A 21,580-nucleotide genomic window follows, 5' to 3' on the forward strand; every position below is an offset into this window, starting at 1 on the left:
AGTTTCTAATATGACTAACGCTATTGTAAAAATTATTTGCTGCATAGCATCAGCGTGCTGTTAAAAAAACATTGTCGCACTGTACGTGTGAAGCTAGCTACCGCTCACTCCAGATATGCACGGAGCAATTTCTACTACGAGAATTTTGACAAGTGAATGAGTAAAATAATGGAAATATTTAAAAAATAAAAGCTAGGTACATTAATGCATGGTTGTCACAACATGGAGACAGTCGTATGAATGGTAGAGAAAAATCACAACTCGTGTGACAGCTTTAGTAGGTTCCCATCACCCGGCTTAAGCACATTGAGTTACAGAACCATGAATGATAACGTTAATTTCTATACTATCAGTGCAATAGAAGCGGTTGCATCGAATGCTTATCATATCTTTGAATCACTTATGTAGGCGCGGGATGCAAGAATTTCAATCACATGAAATTGTGCCCTGATAGCGAGATGTCATCGAAAGACATTCGAAGCTTTGAAGATCGAAATTGTATTGCGTGTGGGAAAAATCACGCAAAAGTGGTGACGCAAAAGTTCTGCCAAGTGATTTGGAAACCTTTTCGAAAAGTGCTGTCTTAAATATGAAGAGTAACGAGACAAGCGGAGTTAGTTTAGAAAGTATTACGTTCAGTGGAGTGCTATTACATTGCAGTAAACACTGCATTCAATCAATGGCTAGTCGTAATTGTGCAACTGCCCTTAGCAGACATCGCGTTTAATGATTTTGTTATGTTTATACCATTGTATATACCGACCAGCACTCTGCTTAACCTACGTGGCAGACAAGACCTTGTTGATTTCCTTCACCTCAATGTGTGAAAGACACGCGCATCGCATGCGGTAAGATGCACATTGGAGCTATAGCTAAACGGAATCCTAAAAGATGTAATAATGAAAGATTTCTGAAGTTGCCCACCTTTCGAGCGTGCTGCTGGACGAGTCCTATGTGGATTCCGCGAGGATGTCGCCTCTTTTTGCACTCGCCGCTTGGCTTTAGGGCTCGGACTAGGGCTGCTACGCTTGCGGCTGGCCGGTTGTTCTGGCCCAGTGTCGTCGTCCTTCAGCCAGGACCATTCTTGAAGAAAGTTCGACAGCAGGAGGCGCTTGTGCATGCCCAAATCTTGACTGCTCTTGTCAATCATGGCTATCTTGTCCTCGGCTGCTTCGAGTAAACCATCGACGTCGATGCCCATTGCGAAAGAGTAATGCACAGAGCGCTTGAACACCACACCCCAAGACTTCAAACGTGGCCCACTCCACGGGTGGTTATCGTTCAAATAACTGCCTCTTTGGTGGTATTTCCACGTACCTCAACCATGCGAGAGATTGCTGCTGCGCATGCGCTGGAAATACAGGAAAGACTGCATGCGCAGTATTGTACCTTCTCAGAAACTACCCCTTCACCATCGCCTAACCCTGCCCACATGTATACTCTCAAAGTGTGGGTGGTGTTTAGGTGGGTCGAATTACAACAATAGACTGCCTTTCAAGGCCATGAAAGGGAACTATGAGGACATGAAGTTTCAGGACGATTTTTTTGACAGTCTTTTAGTCACACTTGGTGTGAAACAGGGCACGGCAGGCAGGTGATTGACCTTGAAGGAAGGAATTTAGTTTGCGATGTAGAGTTTCAAAAGGCCACGAGTTATAACAAAAGCTATGTGGCGGAACATGGGCTTGTCCTTTGCATAGAGTATAACAACACCAGTTCACAGCAAGATGTGCAGATTTACACATACGTTTCCAGGTATGTGACTGGGTTGGAGAATGTGTAATGGTAGGCTGCTTTGGTTTTGTGTTTGTGGCATGTAGAACTATTTGTTGGATGAAGTTGAGAAATGTGAGTGCGCAAAATGGCCATGAAGCGAATGATTTCGATGAAGCATGAATTTTCATAAATAAAAATCTCCTATAATAAACTGATAACCGGCGCAATTTTTTGTTCGTGTTTTATCCTGAATGCTCACACGCGATAATTTTATTTCCAACGATACATTCAACTATTATACCAGGCATTTTAGGATGGACTTATCAGTATTTTTTTAACGTGTGACCGCGAAGTGTGATCATTGCGTCGACGGAAAAATGTGTTTGCACTAGTTTGCAAATGTGGCTCTCGAATCAAGATTCGTTCGAGAACAATTGATTTTTGCAAGGTTACGCTGATCTCTGCAAACTATTAGTCTTGAAACTCGAGTGTGCTATCCGATATTCTGCTATCGGGACTATTCAGATGTCGGAAATGGTCTCTGAAGTGCGGTGTCTGAAAAGACAAACGTGTTCATATATTTATTGTGAAACTAATAAAACATACGTAGGAAAGTGATTTGAACACTTATATGCATCAGGAAAACACACACAATCGCGAATGTTTCACAGGGGACTGAAAACGCGGCTGTCAAAGAATGCAAAGCACGGATTGCTTAGGAACGTATGAGCACCTTACTGAAACGGTGTCGTGGTGGATGACCGCAGTCTCGCTATTCTCAACCCTCTGTCCGGTATTTCCTATTGGGAATTTCGACTCATCGCTAGTTAGCTTCTGGACGACTATTATGTGGTGCAACCTTTCTGTAAATCTTGAACATTGGATGCAAGACTAACACAGCTACCCTTGAGGAAGTCAAAATTTGGATAAAAGGATGTCATGAGCAGGCGAATGTACCAGTTGAGTTAAAGGCAATGACAATTTCGATATTTTCGCAATATTTCTGTATATTGTGAAAGATGCTAAGGTGGAACCGATCAGTACCACAATAAGGAAGTGCCTTGTTTCTACTTTGCCTTGCCACCGTAGTCTTCTTCTGTGCGAGCATCAATTATTAGTTATGGTTATGTTTAACGCTAATATGGAGTGCCCATTTAGTCTAATGTTGTATTTTGGGCCTTCGATAGCGTAATATTGAGTTTAGAATCTCTATACTTTCGACGTCTCATCACCGGTGAAATTCTGTTTGTAGTCTAGGGAATCCGAAATGAATGGCTTTGCCGTCTTAAAAATCGTTATTTCGCATGATTCTTGAATTCTGTTTTGACTGTCGATGCTAGACTAGTGATTATTTCAGTGATTATTTCCCACAGCCAATGAGCGGTTGGGGCCGATGAAGCGTGATGCCGCTTTTCGTGGCCACGATTCTTATGCGTTAAATTAGAACAAAATGAAGCTCATGGCACACGTGGAATGAACATATTCTGTTAATTTTTTTATAATAGGAGTATAGACCGTTTCATCGGGCGAGGAGGAAAGGGCGCGCGGAGAGCCTTTCCTCCTCTCTGGCTTTGGCGACCGGCGCGGCGCTGCTTGAAAGTATTGCTGTCGCGTGCTGCGGAACGATTTCGAGATGTTTTAGATCTTACTTTGTGAAATTTACGCCATGTTCGTTGATACAAGGTCGTCAGGGAAGCCTTTCGGTGCATCGGTAACTACTGTAGGCAGAAATATGTCTTGGAGGCGCAAAAATGTGACACGCATAATCAGCCGCGGTGTACGAGCATTATCAGTCGCGGTGCGTGTATGTGTTGTTTACTATTTTGCTTATATCGATTTTAATTCAACAAAGAAAACCGGCGTCTTTGTATTACCACCATTAAATGGTAAATCAGCTCACTGTCTGATGGATTGGCGTAGGCAGTAAAACATAAAACATAAGAGCGCACGCTCGTGCACGGCCAACCTAAGGCAACCACGAAACATCTGAGCGGCAGACGCTATCAAATATTTTTGATACACTGGCATCGTTCTCTCGCATTTCAAGTCTAGTATGCTTGAAATTACCGTATGTCTACGCTAGCCTTGCTGCATGAGGCCCATGGCGCTGCTCAACACAGCGACCACTGCGGTTGGTGAGCCAGCACGATACACATATAAGCTGTGTGATTCGGCATTGCCTTTTTGGCCTGTATACAGCCATAATATATGAGAGGGTTCGCATAAAAAGAATGCGATGGCTATTTTTGAGCGCAAAATTTCCGTAATACGTGCGAGTGCGTCGTAGAGAACTGAACGAACACAACTGAAAAAATAATTCGGTTATCATCCTCTTTCTCTAAAAAGCAAGAGAAAACGGGCTAACGCCGCACAACGTTTGTAAATATATAACCGCTGATGCCGTATGCTTGGACCATGCGCTATACAGAACAAAGATATCTGTAATCCAGCACCTACGTTGCTTAGGACGCTCGCGCAGTTCGTAAACGGTCGCTTTGCTGGACAAGCTTCATTCAGACTGTAAGGTATGCTGCTATTACTAGCCAAAACTATTTTATTAATGGGTGGAAACCTCATCCATCCAACCAAGTAGTCACGCAATGTAACTGCAGTGAACAGTCAGAACGCTTGTCAAACAGCACAGCTCCAATCGTAGCAGAACAGTACCCATGCTGTTACGATCGTCGCGTATGTTTTATGGCTCCTAAACCGCAGCTTAGAATAGAGGATAATACTGCAATAAGGTCACATTAGTGATTGGAACATTTAGAAATACACAATTGATCTCCGAGGCTGATTGTAGGCTCAAATATGCTAGCACCCCCCCCATCGCACTGTGTGTTCCGTACACCTTAACGCCAGCAGAAATTCCGGCCATGACGCCTTAAACCACTCCAGCACGCCTCACAGAACCGTTTACCACGTAGAAGACGCACGTCATACTAAATAGACCGCACGACCGCGAAAACAAACGCCAGAACCTACCGCCGAGCGTATACCTGCCATGCAAAAGACCGCTTTCACCCAAGCCAGTATGGCGCTGCTCATAGGCGGCGCCACTGCGTTCACAATATGGCGGCGCCTACGAAAAAACGGTCTATATTACAGACGGTTTGTATCTTTGAGTGCACTTGTTATTAGATGCCATGAGATTTGGAAGCCTTGTGCGACCCTCTTGCTCGTGGGAACGTCACCTAGATACGAAGGCCTTCCACCATCAACGTTACTTACAATTTATATTATGGGCATTTCGCCATCTCCATGGCATATTGGAGGAGCGCCACGAAAAACGATTGCCAGAAGCTCCCTTATTTGTTATTGTACAAGCTATCCTTAAGGAGAAATTCTCGTGCTGACGGTAGCTTGATGACAAGCAGAGAGTGCGCTTCGCACGGTGTATACGGGAGTGTGGAAAGTCCGGTGGCAGTGCTGTAGAGGCTAGTTATGCGCTTCCAGTTGCACCAAAATACTAACTAATTAAACTAACAAAGAGTACCCCATTGCATTCGTTAGTTTACGGCTTTGAGGCCGCAGGATTCCCGACGTTTCGATCGAGGAGATGCGCCACGCAAATGGCCTAAAAATATAAGACAACCGGAAACAGCGCGAAAGATCAAACTACTCAAGATGCTAAACGACCATCCGCTTGTTTCATTGGCTTAGTGCAGATCATTGTATGGCGAGTTCGTCAAAGATTTCCCTGCGCAACGAGAAAACTTCTTCCCTCATATGGTATGACCTTAAAAATTCGAGGCCGATTATGTTATTGATCGCTGCTATCCGAATTCCTGTGACAAGTGACCCATGGTATGCGATAACAATACGCGCGTTCACGCAAATAATTCGGTGAGCCCCTCCATTTCGATTTTCTGCACGGGCCCAAATCTCACGGCTATGACGCAGCACTGGCGCCCGGTCGTTCTAAAGGGTGAAGCCACATAAACATATAAGCTAATTATAGAATGCTATTTCGAATAGATCTTTTCAAGCTATACCACACTCTCCCGTGGGCGCGCAATGACATATTGGGAAAGGATGTAAAGCATGAGAGCAGGTTCTACCGGGCCTACACTGCCCTTCTCGTGCCACTGGAGAAGGCAAAAATATGCAGTGATAACGCGGCCGGCAGCAGCATTCTTCGCGCTCCTCACGACATAAGTACACATGCCCACAACCATCGACATTTGTATCCATATGCAAGAAATCGGGAGAAGTCAGTCCTCCCCGCACGCCAAGTTTCATCTTAGACGCCAGTGCTCGTTTCTCCCCTGTCGGAATGATTTCAGCTGACACGGGTGTGCGCGCTAGCGCCTCTTGTTTGCGACGCCGCCTCTTAGGATGACTAGAAATTATTATTGTACTGTTAACTGCCACAACAGCAGTGTAAATGCGAAAGGGTTGAAGCCACCAGTGAAATTTTTCCGATTGAGAAGAAAATCGTGCGACAACGAAATAAACAGACGAATGACATGAATTACTGTGGTGCGCTGAACAAAGTAAACAATTTGCGAACGATGCGATCTGGTTCACTGATCACACGTGAGTGTATGACGGTTTTTACATGTAGTCCACATGAATTTTGTGATTACTGGGTATATAATTCTTTTCTTCAAACAAAAACTTTCAGTTACTATACCAGCGCTTGTCGTTTCTTCTTGTGTTTCGTTTGTGTGTGCGCTTCCCAAGAATGGAAACCATTTCTACTGCATGCGCTAGCCGTGGCCGGAGTTCACGGGTGCCGAGAATTGAACACGATGCATTGAACATGACCGGAGTTCATTCCTGCATCACCACTGCACCGATAGGTCGAGTTGCTTTAAGATACGCACCTGCGTCTTGGTCGCGCCGGCATAGCTGAAGCAGAAATGATTACTAATGCTTTCAGCTTCCGTCTCTTTGGCAACTATAAAAAAATTGCCAAGTTATTTACGCTGCTGCCTCTATTCTATATTGCAGGGGACGTTCTAGGTAATGTTGTGTGCGCCTGTCATATTTGTGCTATGCGGCGATATATTTTGCACATTTCCGCACAGCATCGATGGAAGCCTCCGGTCGCCAACACAGACGACACGTATATGTAGCAAAAATCTTGTGAGAAACTGCAAAAATGAGTTCGGCTAACACGCACCGTATGTGCCGACGGTTTTTCCGGCGACACACACGTTGTCGTTTCCGACTACCGGTCGGCGTCATTTACATCGCTAAACAGACGCTGTGCTTTCGCCGCATCGCAGCGACGAAAATAATCGTCAAGCCCACCGATCTTCTTAAAGGCAAATAGAAGCATGTACATCGACCTTCGGATAACACACACACACACACACACACACACACAGCGCAAGATTTGCGCATCCACAAGCGCCTCCTGCTGTCAAACTTTCTTCGAGGATGGTCGTGGCTCAAAGACGACGACACCGGACCAGGACAACCGGCCAGCCGCAAGCGTAGGAGCCCTAGTCCGCGCCCTAAAGCCAAGAAGCGGCATGTACGCAAAGAGGCGACATCCTCGCGGAATATTCATAGGACAGCTCGCCGTGCAGCACACTCCAAAGGTGGGCAACTTTTGACGTTATCATTTAATACACCTTTCAGAAATTTGTTTACCTAAAGCATGAAGGTTATTTGTACTGCATAAGAACGAACATGTTTTAACACAACGATGTAAAGGAAGCGAACGACATCTTATCAGTCACTTCAGTTGACCATAGTTCTTTCCGGTACATACAGTTATTTCAAGATAACAAAATTTTTAAAAGTAATAGATCCCTAAGGTTTCTTTGAGGATTACGACTATTCATTGACTGCATGCAGTGCTTACTGCAATTCGATAGCACCCAATTGAACGTATCACGGCCTAAACTAACTACGGTAATCTCGTTATTTGACAGATTTAACACAAAAATTTGCGAAACGGGTTCTGAATCAAATGGTTTTCCAAATTATAGCTCAAAAGATCTCTTCGCGTTAGCACATAGGAAAAAGCAGGCCAATTACCTTCGATAGCTAAAACGTAACATAATTCAGTTACATTTATACAAAGGCGTTTTAAATGGAGATTTATTAAAAAAAAGTTTCTTGCCCTATTGAAAAACCCTTCTGGATTATTTTTCGCGGCACGCAATACTAGTTTCGAACGCTTGCCAATGACGTGAACTCTGTAGGAAAAAAGGTCATCCTGTTAAGCCGCGCAACAAGTCCTGCCGTGCTTTGTACATATTTTCATTTGACTCAACTTCTAGGGTACTTGGGTGATTCAAAGGTACGATAACAACTCGATGCAACCACCTCTACAGCACATGTATTATTAAGACTAACATTAGCATGCATTGGTTCAGCAATTTGATTATCTTAACTGGGGTGATTAGTGCCTTTATCTTTTCAATGAATTTCAATTATTTTACTCCTACACTTTTCAATATTGTGGTAGTAGAAGTTACTCCTTGGATGTCTCTAGTGGTGATATTGACGGCGAATTCTTAATTTCTTCGACGCTTATTCCAACAAAAGGGTCGTAGGTTGATGTTAACCGTTATCTTGCTTGATTTACTGCTGTTTGTCTGCATTGTTGTGCATTGTTCTGCGCCATACTTCATAACCTCTGGGATTGTTGAGCATATTCATTGTCTCACATGGCACATCGCGTCGTAGTGGAAGTATTAAACTTTAATTATGCCGCTTTAATTCCCGATACCACAATCGAATAATGAGGCGCACTGTAGTGGCCGACTCCGGTTTAATCTTGACACCATTGTGTTCCAAGTCCGCGAACGTTTTTCTCACTCTCGTCGAAATGCCGGTTCCTCGGTCGGGATCAAACCCACGATCAAGAGCAATGCCACAGCCGTAAACTGCGTCGGCGGCCACAGAAGCGTTGATCTGCCCTGTGACCACTTCCCCTAATGTCGCCTCGACCACACGAGGCGCTTTAATCCTGCGTAATGTCCCTAGAATTTCGGTTTATTCTTCGAAGGAAAAGAAGAAATATCTAGAGACCTTATTGTGGACCTGCTTCTGCAGGCCCTGCGTAAGTTGTCCGCTTGACAAATTGGCATAGTGTTTATTCTTCAGAAATAGCAGAAACGTACATACAGTGCCTTGAATTTAAGCTTAGCCTGTTTGCCCGCCACTGCTGCTGTGTCTGTAGCAGTAGCATTTCATTGCCTTCTCTCGTCACCTTTTCGATGTACCCCCCCTCTTTTTTTTTTCTATTCGAACTGCGAGCGAAGAATGGACAGGGTCTTTTCGTTTCGTGACTGCGTCGGCTCTAACCATTATCTGTGTCCTCTCCCATCTGCCTATCATTCTGTCTATATTCCCTCTGGACTTGTACCTTAGCAGAAAGCTAAGCGCCACAACTTCTTCAACGCTTTTAGATGGGGTCATGGGCAATTGCAGTTGTCAAGAGGCTAACGCGACGATATATAGAGGAGCTCCAGAGGGCATTGTGCACATTCGACGCGGTTCAAATGTCCAAACATTTGTCGCGTCGCCTTTACTCTTTTTCACGCACTATGACGCCCCCCCCCCCTTCCGCTGCCCCGACGAGTTGTGCCATACAGCTGCAGCAGTGGGAAAGACGAAGGAAGAAGGAAAAAGATTCGCTTTAAAAGTAATTCTTAGTGGCAGAACCAAATGGCGTTGTTTTTCCACAGGAATCCACGTGACTACTACGTGCATTGTTGTCGACACATAACTTTTTGTTCAAAGGTAATATTCAAATGTAATGCTTCCAGTGTGAAAATCGGTAATTACCATTCACAAAATTTTTATATTTACATTCAGCGAGTACTGAATTTTAAAAGAGAATTAAAGAATAAATGACTCGTCATTTGAATATTTGAAATGTTGGGCGTGCACTTTCGCATTAGGACTTCTAGGGTATGCACATACAATCTCGATGGCTTTCAGAAATAATGCCATTCACCTAAAAATGAAGTAAATCGTAGCAAGCCCAATAGCGCTGTGAATATTTTGTGCAATATCTGTTTTACGCGACACGTTTAGCAATCGTTTCCCAGGTTCAGATTGCATCATGTTGAATAAGGCAGGCACATCTGATCTCAACCCTGCTAAATTCAGTCACCCGCTGCTTCTCCGTTATTTGTCTGTTATCCTGCTACATCATGCCATGAGAGGATGGGTATCAAACATGGTCTAACAAGGGACATAACGTCGTGAATTCTGCTACGACGTGTTGAGTCATAGCATTGATTATTTAAACATAAGAAAGCTGGGACTTGCATGCATGGAAGATTCTAATAGAGCTTTTTGTCCCACCTTTATTTGTCCTATAAATATCAAAATTTTAGCACTATAATCGTTTGCAACAATAGTGGCTTGCCTCCTGTAAGCAAGGAACCTATAACGTAAAACTATTCCAATATGTTTTTATTCCCATCTCCTGACGTCAAATTGGCATAACTACCGACGCAAGCACCGGGCGGTCACCCGCAGGGTTTTATGAACAGACCAATCAAACGCTCTCCTCGTTCATAGGAGGTCACTTTTGTTTGCTTGAAAAACGAATAACATTGCCTACACTGAGCCGCGTGTAGTATCGAAATGGCTGACAAGAGGCGAGGAGAACGCTCAAGTGGAGAGGGTTTCGATGGGGCAGAGCCACTGTACTGAAAATCAATAACCGGATGAAGAGGGTGGTGCCTGCGTCTGCGATTGGTCGGCTTTCGCTTACTTGACTTGCGGTGGCTGGTCGAAAATCGCGGCGGCATGCAACGGCAGCTTAAGAATGACGTTAAGACGGATCGTCAGCAAAGAATAGTTGCCCGAATGACGACGTAAACGTGCCCAAACTGCTCGAAAACGTTACACGGCCGTGTAAGAAGTTTTATTATACTCAAATAAACCCATGCTCTCCGGCAGGTGCGAGTAGCCAGCGCCTGAGCGATCGGCGGCAGCCATCTTTTATCCCTTTCGGAACGGGGCAGCCTGCGGTTATTAAGAAGAAAATTCAATTTTGTTCCGCATATTAATGTATCTTTAATGCGTACACGTCACTTTGACGCGGTGACTTTTCGTGGTTTTAGGCGTCGGGTGACAGGCAGGTGAAGCAGGTCCCGCCCGAAAACGTTTGACCAATAACCGGAGGCTAATGGCGAAAAGGTATTGAATCAGAAATAACTGTTTTACGTTTTTCGGTCAAATCACGCATAATCAGTGTGTACACATAATATCAGGTGGGGAGGTATCGCGGATTTAGTGACGTCGCGTGACAGACAGGTGAAGTGGGGGCGGTCCAAAAACGTTTTTAACCAATCGCGGAGGGCTGATAGCAGAAGGATAGAAAGTTCGGCGAGTTGGTACGGTAACATCATCGATTTATTTTCTATTCCAATTCAGCTGATATCAGAATTGGAATAGGAAAGTTTGGAATAGTTTTACGTTATAGCACCCCAAAATCGTGATGAACGTGACACTTCTATAAGAAACTGCGGTGTAATTTGCAACTTCTCTAATCAGCAGAGTGAACTTATGTCTAATGGGGTGAGCAACTGCTTCTTACGCCGAACTACACCGTGGTCCTTAGCCGTTAAAACTAATGCCTCAGTGTGATCTAGGGACTAACACAGTTGCTGACAAGCTCTTTCTTTGTGTTAATTTCACTCCAGCCAAACTGGTGAGCTGTGCCCATCGTCGAAGGTGCCGAACGGAAGCCGTGCCTTCCGATACCAGATGCGTTCGAGAAGTCCAACGAGTGCGCCCGGTGGCTTGCCCTCCCACCATTCTTTACGAAGCAAAGCCATGCAACACAAACGAGTGGGATTGGCTCTTCGTGGACGTTTACGACCTGCCAACTGACGCCGCTGTGCCTGACCCGCACTTGTCGTTTCTTGAAGAACACGCGGCTGTGTGATTATTCTATATAATTTTATTACTCTTTTATATTTAAGTGGCTGTTTTCTGGCCGATATGACGAGGCCAGTGTTTACCTATTCCTATGTGCTCAGTCTTCAGATGTCCCTTGCGGGCACAAGGGCAACATATTGTGTGATCACGATTTAATTTATTTAAATTCACAGGCTATCCAATTAGCTCTGTTACCTTCTTGGCTATTACATGCATGACATCTCCGTACAAAGCGCGTACGTGGTAAAAACGAGTGTGTCCGTCTCACTGTTTGTCATTGTGCTATTGGTTTGAATAAAAAGTCTGTTTGATACCTGAGACGCTTTGTTTCCTATTCATCAACTGGAAAAGTACGCCACACTTATGCGTCGCAATCTCGATGAAGCGACTACTGGCGATAACACCTAATGTTCCTATTCTCTTACATTTCGCCAGTTTGATGGCATTACGGCCTATTCACTCCATCGGTTATTCCAACCTTGTAGTGTGTTGTCCGCTACAGATGCATCATTTATATTTCTCCTACGCTCTGCATGCGAACATAGGCTTGGGGTTGTTGGATTTCAGGAGAATGTTCCGCCGTCTTTTGTTTAGCAGGCGCCTGAACTTTGGGTCACGTGATGTCGTGTGACAACCACTCTGCCACCACCGCCGCTCCATCGGAACCGACAACGTTCGGTGCGGATGGGAAATGTATACGATGATGATCATTTGCAAGATGTACGGAATCTCGAAAAATAGCTTTCGGCAGATAACATAATTCTTGTATTGGATATTACTAACATTAGAAGCCGAAACCCCTATTTAACAAATTCAATAAACTTGATATTTTCAATAATTACTTTACTAGCCAGATTGCAATTTACGCACTTTAGCCGGTCATGTTGATAGACGTAGCCATTTCAAAGGAATTTCAAGGGTGACAGTTGTTTTATATATTTTTCGCAATTTGTTGAACGAAGTACAATGGCATTACAGGGAATTTAGAGTTTCAACGCAAAATTAACATTTTTAAAATTGAGTGGTACAACCGTGCATATTTGACGCGACTTTAATGGGACAAACCTCTAAGCTTGCGTTATTCCGTAAAACCATTCCAAGTGGACAGGCCTTGTGAAGTTACCGGCTACAGTTCGTAAATTGTCATATATGCCGTAAAGTAACTACCTAACAGGGCAATTAGTAATTTTTGTTAATTCAATTTGTTTCAATTTTCCCCGCACGTAATGTACGCCTCTAATGTGCGACAGGTGTAGCACCGTGGCTCCACTTATCGGGAATGCAGGCGGTAGAGCGGCGGCGTGACGCCAACGGAATCTGGAATATATTTTGAAATTGAAATTGAAATTTATTTACTCATTATAGATTATAGATTATAAAGAAGAAGAATGTACAGAAGGAGGTGCCATAGTCAAAGTCTGTATCGGGACCTCCTGTTATTTATAAATGTGTTTTCTAAAGCAACGACGGGAGCTACAAATAAGATCATATATAAAGAAACATGGAAGAAAGTATGTACTGGAGAATGGGAGAATGCAAAACAAGATTAGCACTTACAATAAATCTGACGAAGGAAATTATGTAATTGCAAGGAGCAAATGTAGTAAAAGTGAATGAACTAAATGAAATTGACGCTAACGCACAATAAAAAATTATCCAAACATGCAATACAATCTAACACAAAAAAAATGTAAAAATATACATGACCATAAATCTAACAATACAAACCACAAAAAAAAACTTCGAAAAATATATGACCATTATTAAACAGAAAGGGATCAGAACAGCAGAATATTTGAAGTAATAAGGGTGAAAGAAAAAAAGAGAAAAAAGTAGATGTTAAATATTTTCTGTCGGAAGCAAATTCTTCAGATAATTTTAAATATAGATGTGGAAAGCGAAGTTTTGTCGCAAAGTGGTATGGAATTCCAAAATGAAAAAGCTGAAAATTGAACTGATTGTTTGCCATAGTTGGTGCGTATCTGAGGTTAAATGAGATTGTTGTTTAAAGCATATCTAGTGACCTTAGCGTTTATCAGGCATGTTTTAGGAATTATACTTGCAGGAACTTGATTATTCAATAACACAAAAATAAATATACCCGAATTATACAACACAGTATTTTTGACAGACAGAATGTTATTAGAGTGTAGCAATGGGTGAGCGCTAGTACTATAGGGACTAAAGGTGCCTATTCTAATTGCTTGGTTTTTCAAAGTTTGAAGTGAACTGAGGTGAGTATTATATGTATTTCCCCAACACATTAACGAGTAGTTAATGTGTGAGTATATAAGAGCGTAATATAGCGAGACAAGTGTGGAACGGTTAAAGAATTGGCGTGCTCTAATCAGTAACCGAATGCCCTAAGCAACTTTCTTTTTAATACTCGAGACATGATGACGAAACTTGAGGTTAGAGTCTAGTTTTACCCATAAGAATGAGCAATGAGTGCTATAAGAGATTAACTGGGAACCAAGACTCAGCAATGGAACTGAACAAGTTGGCTTCTGGAGTAATAACAAGAGTATTATTTATACGCCAGTTTGCAACCTTAGCTAAGTCATTGAGTTTAGTAACCAAGGACGAAATATTTTTATCGTAGTTAATAATGGTTGTGTCGTCGGCGTACAATACACAGTGTGAACATGTTAAACAATCAAGCAAATCCTTAATGTAAATTAAAAATAATAAAGGTTCGAGAATAGAACCCTGTGGTACCCCTAGGTTAGTAAACTTAGCTTCGGAAAAAACATTAGAAATTTAAACTATGTTATTTCTATTCTTCAGATAGGTTCGCAGTAACATTAGTGCTGGCCAATTTATGCATATAGCTTCCAACTTTATAAACAAAATGTGATGGTTAATAGTGTCAAATGCTTTCGTAAGATCAATAAAAACTGAACCGGCAAAATACCCTTTCTCAATAGTTTCGTTTAAGCGATCAGTTAGGCAGATAAGAGCAAGGTCGGTCGAATAGCCAGGATGCAAACCATAATGAGGATTGGAAAGAAAATTAAATTTAGAGTGGTAATAGGCTAATCGGGTAACAGTCAAGTTTTCAATCACTTCACTAAAGAATGGCAGTATACATATTGGGCGGTAATTTGTTAGTAAAGAACCTTGCCTCTGTTAAAAACTGGAATTACTTTTGCTCGTTTCAGTTCAGATGGAAAAATGCCGGTCCTGAATATTAAATTGATAATAAAACATAAAACATCGTATATGAGATGAGCAACAATCTTTATGTTACTAGGATGAATACTATCAAGACCGGCACTGGTTACTTTCAGCGTGCGAATGACATCAAGAACCTCGTAGGAAGTTGTAGGGTCAAGAAAAAATGAATGGTGCACACGATTCAGTCACAGATGTGTGCAATGTGCGTAAGAAAGATAAATTGACTTCTCTAAGGTTGCGCAGCATCGACATACGATAGAACTCTACCGTTACTGTATCATCAGAGCCATTCTTTAGTTTTCAAATTTTGATGTGATAGCAGCGAAAAGGTACCATTTACGATCACCAGCCTTGGGGTGGGAGTGATCTGTGGTAAGATCATAGCTCGTGAACGAGGTTATAACATGTGAGACTTAGGTTCTTGTAAAACTAGTATGGAAGCCATCTGACAGAATATATGAAGGGGATTTCACAACTGATGACAAATTTGTTTTTGTTCTCGCGTTATTCATTTATTACAACACTGATATTCTCGTATCGAGACATTAGCAAGCGGGCATTGGTAGTATTTGTTTTGAAAACGTATATAAAGTAGGCACGAAAGGGAAAGCAATGCGTAGGCTGGCAACCGCCACCATGAGGGGTCTGACGCCTGCTTCTCTTCTGAAAGGAGCAGAGAAAAATAACATGGATTACACATAGAAAGAATGTTTTATATAACGAAGGGTTTACGGATCTAAACATGTGCAACAGTTTTGCCATATGAAATTACATAGAACAAGTTTAGTGTGCATATTTCATACAATACTCACAATAAAAAGGCAAGCCACATAAACAGCCCATTTCATATTACTTCTGTACAGGTTGCATATTACAATATTACATAAACATAAATAAGGAAGTCAATTAAGCTTTAGTCCATAAAAATGCAAGTTCTAACCATGATAAGTACACAACTATTTTTCCTGACTACTTGTTACATCTTCCAATAACTTAAAAGATTCACACTACGATACTGTGTTAGCTAGAGATGCATCTGCGTTATTCCACACTCAGTCAACCGAGACAAACATGCAAGTTCCTCCTTAGTCGCGAGTAGATGCAAGCATGAAATGGCCATGGGCAAAGCACATTGGTTTGAGATGATAATAGCTACATTCTTTAAATGGGTGAAGTGTTAGTTCGCCACGGCACACCACACCGCACCATGCGGGGAACTGGTTCATATGAACTGGTTCATACGCTTCCCAGGTAGAAGAAGCAAACCGCTGAAGGCGGCACGACAAGCAGCGAAATGGGCCAAGGAGACAGGGCGCATTTTGAAGAATTAAAGTGCGTCCGAAGAAGCACCAACTGGCCTGGCTCCATCTATCGAGGTCACGGAAAAACCGCGCGGCGGAACTGGCAGACCTCTTTCGTTCAAAAAAGCACAGGCAACCCGGTTATGACAATTGCAAAGATGACGATGAAGTGTATAGTGCCCTGTATCTTCCTTTTCAACGTCGCTATTGGAAATCACAAGTGAAACTTCAGCGTCCTAGAAGTCACTGCTTGACTGATATTTTGAAGAAACTTTAGAAAAAACGTGGAACCAATATTTTTTGTAACTTTTTTGGGCAGTAACCATCCTTTGTAAAGCGGGCGTGTACAAAGTGTTAGGGTCAGAGACCACATAATTCAGATTTTTCTGATTGCCAGGATGATCCCATATTGTTCTCGAAACGTGATTATGACTCAGATTCCGTACCCTCTCCTTTCGAAATAAACTTTTACTTAACACACGAAACGTTAACACGAGAATTTCTTGACGTGGGACGCCTACGCCACATTGAGGGAGACGGATAATAGTTTCTACTGAAATCCAAGCGTGTTTCACGCCAGGCGTACACTGCTCACGCCATGACACCTACGGTGCCCTGGACTCCTTCGAAGGATCATATCTTCGATGCTGTTGTCCCTGCGGGGAATGGCCTCGGGACCATCGACGACGCGACGGCCTCAGTAGTTGGCGCCTCTGAGGTCTACCGCATTCAGCACATGGGAGGCTTCAACTTCCAAGTCACCGTGTCAAGAACATGGCTTCCATGGTTCTAATTGTCGATGCTAGCTGCCTTGTCATCGGTGGCGAGCGTTGTACTGTCATTGCCGTCGGCCCGCAGGTCACTTACGTAACCTTGCTCTTCTAGCCGTCCTTCCTGACGAACGAAGTGCTCGTCCAGGCCCTTTCACCACACGACAAAGTTCTGTCTTGCAACGCTGGTCTTATGAGCGGACGACCTCGCGTGCCCACGGGCACCCGGCTCGTTCGGATGCAAATGAGCACCACAACCCCGGCGCCAAAAAGCACGAATTTACAGCGGGCAGCGACGGAGCTATCGAGCGACGTTTACAACAGGCCATCCAATGCGTGGAAAACTACCTCGTGGGCACGGGACTCGCCTCCTCGGCCGAAAAATCCGAACTGCTGCTAAATAGGCCGATCAGAAAGGGGCGCCCTCCTAGAGGCTACACCCGCCCCGGAAAAGGAAGGAGATAAAATTAACGGCATCAAACGGCCTACCCATCCCGATTGTAGACAAGATCCGGGTACTAGGAATGATTATAGAACATAAGGGTGGCAATGGTGAAGCACTTCGCAAGATAACGGCAAAGGCCACCAGCACGATGCAGCTCATTCGACGCATCACCAACAAACACGCGGGCATGCGCGAATGCAGCCTCATACCACTTATACAAGCCTTCGTCATTTCCCAAATAAAGTACACGGCAGCGCTTCCCAACTGGACGGTTGTGGAAAGAAACAAGCTCAACGCCCTCATACGCAAGGCGTGCAAATGTGCGTTGGGACTTGGGCCTGGAGTTAGCCCCACCAAGCTCTTAGAACAAGGCTTACACAATACGCTCGAAGAACTTGTGGAAGCGCAACAAGTGTCCTAACTCGAGCGCCTATCCAAGACCCGCCCGGGCAGACACGTGCTTGAAAAGCTCGGCATTACATACCACTCGCAGCACGGCATCAAAAATGAAATTCCAAGAGCTATACGCGAGCAACTATACGTACCCCCATCGCCTCCCAACGTGCACCCCCAGCAACACACGGGGAGGCGTAAAGTCAGGGCAAAACACATGAACAAAAGTTACTCTAACGACAAAGAGGCGGTCTTCACCGACGCAGCCCGTTATCGAGACAGGAAGAGTTTCGTGGCGGCAGTTACTAGCCACTGAACCAACCATCTCACGATCGTCACCGTGAACACGGCACATGCCGAAGCGGCAGAGGAAGCGGCCATAGCCCTGGCCCTCACACAAACGAAAGCTACATACGTGATCTGCGATTCGCAAACGGCAATTCGCAATTTTGCAAGTGGGCGCATCTCGCAAGGAGCGTATCACATACTCCAGCGACATCCCATACACCACGGATAGGCCGACTTCGATAACCGAAGGCATTTGCTATGGATCCCGGCACACACTGGAATGAGCACCCCCAACGAAGCGGCTCACAGCGTCGCTCGGGGCCTAACTCACCGAGCATCATCGGAGGATGAGCCCCCGCGGGGTACTGCAAACGTCTGGGCGTGGGAGGATCGCATGACCAGGTTCCACGACATCACGACACACTACCAGTTACAAAGACGCGTATACCCATTCCCCCACGCTAGGTTAGACAGGACACAAGCAGTACTCTTCAGACAATTACAAACGGATTCTTACAGAAACCCCAGTATCCAGACATCCCCAGTATCCCCAGTATCCACGCCATGTATCCAGACATATACACTACAAACAGATGCACATAATGTGGAGAGGTTGCCACACTTAATCACATGCTATGGGAGTGTCGGGACCTAACAAACAAGTCGGGCAGCACCGAGCCCTCCATCTCTTCCACCGCCAGCCTCCGCTCGCGCTGGAAGACAGCACAGCTAAGCTCGAACTTGGCAGCACAACTCTGGGCCGTCCAGCGAGCCGAGGAAGCCGCTTCGAGACAAGGTCTCGGAACCGCGTCCGCGGCGGGTGCCCAGACCCAGTAAAAAGACGTCGGACTCGAATCTTGTTGATTTGAAAATAAAAGTTTCTCTCTCTCTCGACAAAAAAAGCACGAAATGACGAGGCCAAAAAGCACGAATTTTCTTACATGTAAAATGTAATGTCCCTAATATATAATACTAAGGGAATGTTAAGTGTTTAGCTGAGCATCATACAAAACTTCGCATGTTGAATTTGCAGGTATTCTTAGTTATGCGCTGACACGACGCATACATGCATTGCAAGACCTGTAGATCCTTTCAACGCTATATAGCTTGCGATATCTAAGCCATTAAGTTTCCCGAATCACGCGCTTTTGAAGAAGGAACTGCGTTTCAGGCATGGCAACCGAAAGAAGCCCACATATCTTTCAATAAGCACGGCTAGAGCCAAAAATACCCCAAGCATGCATGAACACAGCGAGCGGTGTCCTGGCCGTAACGTCACTCGTAAGAGGGCGCCACTCCAACTTCTCGTCCCTAGTAGACTGCTGTAACTGTCTAACGCGGTCTGCTGACACCCGAACAGCAGTCAACAGTGGAGGAGGCGTGGCGAAAAAGAGAAATCGTAAAGCTAGTAGAGAGTATAGAATAAGAACGAAATATTTACGACATAGCGCCTTAGTAAACAGGAAAAAAAAAGACAGTTTGTTTCTGAAGTGACAACCTCGAGAAAGGTTGTCACCGGCACTGTTATGTCGCGTGGAGCAGTGGGTGGAGGGGGGGAGGGCACAGCGTACTTCACCGCGTGACGTAAGCAAGTTTCCAGATATCGCTGTACGAGCCTAGCAGCTACGAGGAGGCGATGCCGAGTTCTTTGCGCACTTCATGAATGCTTTCACAGTCGGTTATGAACAAAGCTTAGCACCCGTGAAATTTGTGGAATCTTTATCTGCAATTCTCCGGGGCGCAATGGCACAATACCCTAACATGCTGGCCAGCTGGCCGTAACATGCACGGCGCTTTCTTTGTTTCCTTCTTTCCTTCTTTTTTTCTTTTTCCCCCAACAGCCACAATTGAGTGAGCTGCGTCAAGACCACGTTGAAGGTATGGTTGCAGACACATGTGTTCTTGAAGGAGTGTAAGGTAGGCGTGGCGACTAGACTCAGCCAAACACTCAAATCTGAGTCAATCCCCGTTTTGCTCGCTTTCTAATGTTTAGTGGCGCCACATTTGACAAACATTCGAACTTACATGAAAGAGCTTGATGTGATTTTTCACAAATGGCACCACCAGCAAAAGCCTGTAAGATTTGTTACTTAGTGGAAATCTTTTGTTTCAAGCACAGCTTAGTAAAACAAGTGAATGCTAGTAGTTACAAAACATTGTATGACGCTGCTGATGTACAGTACACGTTTTCAATTAGCGTCTACATGAAGAAAGAATGTCAATTTGAGGGACCTGCGCAGCAGAAATATTTCTGAAATTCACTGTTTCCTTGAAAGATCTTTAATAATTAAAAAGCAATATTATCTTCATATAATTGTAGAGCCATAAAGTGCCAATTTGAAGTAATAATAACTAATCAACTGTTCATCAGAACACAAAATAACATCGCACAGATAAGTGCACTGTAACCTCGAAAACCACTAAATACTGTTGTGCGGTAAAAATGAAAAAAACATCTTAAGTTATAAACTTTTGTTGTTCTGCCCATTCTCATAAGGACCTAAAAAAATTTCTCAATGCTTTACACGGAATATCTCTTCATAGAAACATTGTATCAGCTTTCGTCTAAAGGCACAACGAACTTCATTTTGCTATGTTGCACAGATTTGACGGAAACGCAGTCCAATTGAAGCTAGTACAGCAAAATACCGTATTTTCCTCAGACTGTTTTGAGTGCCGTCAGGTAACGCTTCAAGCTAGGCGATCATATTAGGCGTCATTGGAAAGCGCCGAAAGTAAGCTTTCTAATCCAATATTATCATCATCCGTCCAATGAGCGCAGAAAGCACAGTGCGCCCGCAAACAATGACCACAATGGGGAGCCACCTTAATGTTAATCTGTAATTTTCGCTGCAGAAGGACTTAATTAATATGGCACCTCCCGGGAACCTAATGTAAGGCCTCTCACCAGGTCTCATAGCAAATTTTGTTTATACGCTGCAAGTTGTTACGTGTCCTCTAGGGAGTGCTCTACCGCAAAAATTTTTCGTATGGGCTCTTTATTAGCCGAGATAGAAATATTTCAGTGCTGCGCGTACCCATTATTTCAGCAGGCGAGGTTCACCGCAAACACGGACGCTGTTTCCACTTGCCCCATCTAGCCTACGCAAGCGAAATTCCTTGCCGCCGTTCTGCCCTACTGGATTTCAAGGATCGAATGACGCATACGGCTGGGGCCCCGCCCTCATTTTTTTTTCATCTTCGCAGCGCCGCGCACTTCTGCTGAGGGCGTTGCGCTCGAGCTGTTGTACTTGTCTCGTTTCGCGCCGCACGATTTTGCGCGCTGTGCACAAGAACACATGACAAACGGTATATTTAAGTGCTACAGGTATACTGAGGCAGAACAAGCGAATCGCAGAGCATGATCACGCGCTGGAACACGGTAGAAAATGGCATAGTTTCGATATCCGCGCACGTGACTGTACGACTGTGGGAAGAAGCAGACGAAGAAGAAGGACCTCTCTCTCGCTTCGGTGCGAAGTAAATCAGAAAGCACGCAGACCTTCCGCTCGCGTGTTTTATTATTTCTCTAAACTCCAAGTTGTGAATTCAAACAACAGATCACAAAAATAACAGATGCTGCCTTGTCACTACGAGCGAGGTTGCACTGCAGACACGAGTACGTA

Source organism: Dermacentor andersoni, chromosome 5 (assembly GCF_023375885.2).
Source record: "Dermacentor andersoni chromosome 5, qqDerAnde1_hic_scaffold, whole genome shotgun sequence".
Lineage (NCBI taxonomy): Eukaryota > Metazoa > Arthropoda > Arachnida > Ixodida > Ixodidae > Dermacentor > Dermacentor andersoni.